The sequence below is a fragment of the Thermobia domestica genome, chromosome 9, assembly GCF_964235325.1.
Source record: "Thermobia domestica chromosome 9, izTheDome1.hap1.1, whole genome shotgun sequence".
Lineage (NCBI taxonomy): Eukaryota > Metazoa > Arthropoda > Insecta > Zygentoma > Lepismatidae > Thermobia > Thermobia domestica.
In genome coordinates, this window is record NC_137462.1 from 72,938,035 (window position 1) to 72,944,034 (window position 6,000).

Sequence of the window (6,000 nt, forward strand, 5' to 3'; positions counted from 1 at the left end):
CGCAATTTAAAATACAATCAAATTCAGCTTATTTGCATGTTGACCTAAATATTCCGAATTAAAAAAACAAAATTTACCGGGAACGCTTAGCACATTTGCTTGTAATTGTTTCACAGGAAATCCCAAAGAATATTGGGTCGGGTTTAGGAAATATGACGTCATCAAAATGGCCGACCCCTGAATTTGTAGTGTTTTGTGGGAATGGTTATAACTTTCCGCAGAATAGTGGTAAAACCGTCGTTTTTGTTTCAGATTGAAGATAATTAATTACCAAATGTACGGAATGAAACGTGCTGTTTGTATCGTTAATTTCTTTCGAGATACAATAACAAAAAAAACTAGTTTTTGAGTACCAGGTTTTAAGTGTAAATGCAAATAACTCAGTAATCATAAAATATTTCAAAATGTATCTTCAAACAACAGTTGTAGAGCATTATAAAGCCTTTCCAACGGTACCTGTACCTGCATTTTCTTTGAAATGTAAGGAAGGTATGTTTTTCTATTTAATAGACCGACTCTTGTAAAGACAATACAAGCCTACTTTTTTAAAAACATTTTGAAAATAATTGGATATAAGATTCAATATCGCATTAGCATCCGTAAGTCACACACATCCCAGACATAGATACAAAAATGAGGATTTACAATTCGGCGATAGATTCTTATCGTTTGTAGAATGAGAAATGTAAAATTCAGAGTAATAATGAATAAGAAATGTAAACTATTCAACTTTCCTGAAATGGTTTACTTATTGAGTTCCTTTGCTGATTGATAAATAATAATTGTAACCAGGTCCACCTGGTTTGTCACCTCTATTTCTTCGGCGTCCATGAATATTTCATGTTCAGAGATTCCTTCCGTTGGAGTGATATTCAAACAGGATTGTCCGTGACAATTTGCATAAGCAAGAGAGCAGAACAGACCCAGCTTTCGACATTCACACACATTCCCGCATCCTTTAAAACATGAACAGAAAATCATTTTTAAAAGGGACGGTGGAGCAGGTGGCTGCGTTGATTGAATTGGTACTAACAAATTGTCTTTCAATACCCAGCCCAACTCTTCAGGATTTAGTTGGTTTCCGAGCCATGTTTGTACGTGGTAATAAACCCGAAACAAATGTTGTTGTGCTGCAGCTGAAGTCGGTGGTAGGGTTTTTAAATCGACAGTCTTATTTCTCTTCACTGATTTGGTGAAATAATGATAACGGTAATCATTTAGTGAAGTGTAATTTGCAGATGCACCGTATAACCCGCCCCACCAAAAAAAAAAAAAACTGTATGCCATTTTCAGTTATTTCTACATGGGAACATTACTTCGATTAAAAATTTCTACGACATGTTTTAAATCTTGACGTTTTTGTAATAATTTCAAACAAGCTGATTTCCCCTTCTGAAAAATGGCAGATGTTCCATCACAGCCTGAAAAAGCATGTAGAAATAAAATGTGATTTTTGCATACACCTTCTAAACTCCTTGATGAGTAAATCTTCGGCTTTGTCTTTCCTTTTCCTGGCTTCAAGAAAAAAAAAAATCTAAATTCGGCGGAGTTCGAGCTGTCATGATTACTAACAAATCAATATCCTCACCAACAATAACTGTAGAATTAGAATTAATTTTTGACATCGTGAGTGCGGTTTCTACAATGAGGACATCAGCATCATTCTCTGCTTGTTTGACATCAATATTGGCAGCCATGAATTTATCAGTGAACAAACCAATCAACCTACTTTTGTTGTTTGCATTGGCGAGAAGGTTTTCTTGGCTCGTAGTCGCAACCATCAAATATAATTGTTGTTGATGCTGCTTTCGAGCACCGTCGAAGCTGCTCCATGCCTTTTACATTTTTCTGAGGATTACCATATCCATCAAATACGATGACAGTGTTTTGACCGAAGTGTTTTTCCACATATGCCACATAATTATCACAAATATCCATGAAAGATTCGTTTTGACGCCACACCACTCGATGAAGAAGGAACCCTCCATCAACGACGTAGTTTGCGTTTCCGAGATCAGGATGAACATTGGTCGGGTTGAAGATGTTGAATAAGGATGAATTCTTCGTTTTTCTCATTCCAGTTGCATCTAAAAGAGCCATTGGGTAAGGATCCAGTTCGAAATTTAAACATTCTCGAAGGTCATCATCTGATCTTTTGATTACGCTGAATCGTTGAAACAGCAGCAGTGGATCGACATTCACAGTAACATCATGTACCGTAAAGTGACTGTTCACTGTTTAAAGAGAAAGAACCCTATCAGTACGAGAATATTTTATGTCATGAAAATTGTCACCAACTTTTCTTTCCATCATGGTTGCTCCAATGTTCAGTGCATCGTAGCAGTTTATTTTCTCCACATTACCTGTGACCCCTGTTCCTATAGACATGATCACTTCTACATTTGGAAAAGGGTTGTGGGCACTGAACCACTCTGATACTTTCCTAACACCTTCTTGGTCCCGTTTGATTCGAGATTCTCGTGCATCTACATGTTGTTCTTCACTTGCAAACGAAATCCCACAAAAGTTTTCTAGTCCTTCAGAAATGTTGCTCGCACTTAACAAACCAACAACAAACTTAGTTAAAACATTCTCTTTTGTACTTCTTCCATGCACAAAGCCTCTTCGTATCTTTGAAGACTTCATAAGTGACTGTTCTATTACCATATCTGTTGGAGTTCCACTAAAAAATTTGTCTGATCGCTTAACGGTGAAAAAGTCTGCAGTAAATTTTCTATAGATGTCTCCATCCATTAAGTTCTCCAACTTTACCATGTCTTCGTCAAACAAGTTGGCACTTTTAAATGTTACAAAAATGTCCTGCGGCGTGGAAATATGGAATCATCCTCTTCACTGCAGACAAATATGCCTTCCAGTCACCCATTCTCTCTGCCCTAATAAACCCTTTGAGGATTAACACAATGTCTAAATACTGCTCCCATAATTGTGCAGTTGGGCCTCTCTCTTTTAGTTGGTTTTAGTTACAAAAAAATGCAGGTACAAGTACCGTTGGAAAGGCTTTATAATGCTCTACAACCTTTATTTGAAGACATATTTTGATGACGTCATATTTCCTAAACCCGACCCAATATTCTTTGGGATTTCCTGTGAAACAATTACAAGCAAATGTGCTAAGCGTTCCAGTAAATTTTGTTTTTTTATTCGGAATATTTAGGTCAACATGCAAATAAGCTGAATTTGATTGTATTTTAAATTGCATTTTCCTCCCCCACTTCCACCCCCCGAAAAAAGGGGAAGCGTACATCAGAAAGTCGGGGACTTTTGATATGTCATTTAGAATGACCTAATGAACGTTTTTGTGAAGAAAAACCTTGGCTTCTAATTTTTCCGAAGAAACACCCATTTTTTGACTAAAGTTCCTGGACTATGTTTACACAATTTCGCGGCATTTTTGTTTATTGAAATCCTCAAAATGTCACTTGAAATAGTTCCGACAACTATTTAAAAATATACATTCGAAATACCAGTATCTTTGCGTACTTGTAGTTGTATTTTTATGTCCTGCACTACACAAACGTCACACCCAAAACGCTGATAACTGCACTAAACCTGTCTTTTCTAACAATAGCAGAACACTACTGAGATAAGGAACACAATGAAACCAAGCGTTCATATAGTTTCTCCAGTGTTGCCGGAACAGTGTAACATTTTACCCCAAACGAAGCGAGTATATTTATTTTTAAAGCGTTATTATTGGACATGCCTGTAAAACGAAAAGTAGAGCTAATATTCGAAAATAACTTTCAAATTCGTGATCAGCGCCACAAAATCAATAAGAATTAACTGATTTTGTTCAATTTACATTTTCGTTGTTGAACAGTGAACCAACGTTGTTCATATAAGAATACGAAAATTCTTAGTCTTGTTGACATCAAGATAAATTTATTGTCCCCGCAATTTATCCCGGGGGGGGGGACGAGGTATAGGGGCCCCGAAGTCTTGCAATGAATAAAGATTTAAAGAAGTAAAACTTCAACCTTACTTCCACTAAATAATTCCACTTGCAAACATTTGTGTGTATTTGTGTGTGCATCGTGCCACAAAGCCTCTCGGTTTCGAAAAAAAAAAAAAAAAAAAAAAAATCATCAACAAGTACGTTGAACTTCAGTTCAGTTTCGCAGCAGAAGAATGTTTTTTTGTTCCTCCCTCTCCGAGATTTTGGCCTTTGGGGCCCTCAACTGAATGTCGGTTCGCTTTATGTACACATGTATTGCTAGCATCTCAGAAGGTTGCTAAGGCTGGGAATTCAGAGATGAGCAGTAAGTGTCCCCACCCATTCAACTTAATGGTTGTCATTTGCGGGTCTCTTAAGTTATTTTGAGGAGGGTCACCAGTGACAGGCAGAAGAAAATTAAAAACATTCTTCCGTGTCCCTCCTCCTCAAATTAGTCCCAGAAGCGACAGCGACAGGAACTGTTATCTGTCCTATGAACGACCGATTCATTTATATTGAGATGATGGAAGATTATATGATTCCATCTCGTAAAATATGTTTGCCTCTGGCGTTATTAGCGCCCGAACAATCTTGGTATGAAATATGTACGTGCCAGTGATACTGTTCATCAAATATATTTTTCCTCTACTGTGAGTGCAAACAAAACTTATTTTAATTTTGAGTTAGATTTGACATAAAATATATCAAGTAACTTAACGAGACAACAGGGATATTTCCATGAAAAGTATATTCCTATGTAATTATTGAAAATCCAGTTGTAATATCCCCTTTCTTCAAAAGCTCTGTTCTCTGTACTTAATTTGATTCAAATCTAATTACTTACTATGCACAGTAATATATTTTATTTTGAGAAACTTAAACGTGTAACAGTTTCGCCAACTATCTACTTTCTAAACTTCCTAAGACTCTATGAATAAAATTAAAAAAAAAAAAAAAAGGTCAATGATAAAAGACAGCTTTTGAGATCACTTAGATCTGATTGGCTATTCTCAACCAATTCCACCAATTACAATGCATATCACTCTAAACAATCCAAAAGGTAAATAAACTCTTTAAACTACCTTCTCCCCTATTATAAGCTACAAAAACGCAAACTAATTGCTTAATTTGCCTTCCTTCCTTGTTTTGACTTATACATAAAAGCTTGTCGTGTAGCAGTCTGAAATAATCGCTTATAACTAGACGTACTGTTAATCCTGCGAGAGATTTGTAACTTGTGTAATAATTTCTTCGAATACACCGTGTTTCTTAGATTTCTTTCATATCCTCAAATGGTGAACACTTTTTTCCCATGGGCGCCCGATGGGAAGGCAGGGGTCTCCTCCCTGGCTCACAAAAATTTATACGTAATATAGCAAACCACGTATATTAAATACCAGATATACCAGACGTGATACAGCAACCATGGAGATGCCCCTCCCTAGAAAATCTTCTTCGGGCGTCCCTACCTCCTTCTGATTTCTTTCTTATGTCATAAACATATTCCGCCTTATGCAGAGTCGTTACGACGTATGATTAGCGTCATACTAAACCACTGACTACTGCAGGAGATATGTTAGGCGAACTCTTTAATATGGCTCTAATCGCGCTTCAAAACGACTCTGCATAAGGCCCATTCAATCTAAATTTATGCTCCGTATCATTTTAACATGCAATTTTTAATTATATTAGAATCATAGACAAAGGTGGAGCTACTCTAAATATTTAGTTAGTTTTCCCCTTGATAGAGTCAATGTATTCATAGAAATTAATTCAAAAATATAATACAGCGAACTCTTTTTAATTCGAACTTGGATAATTTGAATTATTGGATAATTCAAACAAAAGCTTATTCCCCTTGAAAACTGTATTAAAAACAGTGGCAAAAAATCGTGGGTAAATCGAACATTTGAACCTCCTGTTTGGATAATTCGAAGTATTTACAGTGGAAAAAATTGCAATGCTCAACAAATTGCAAACAGAACAATGTAATTTCAACTGGATTTTATTTACCTGTTATCTTATCCAAAAGAGACCATAAGAAA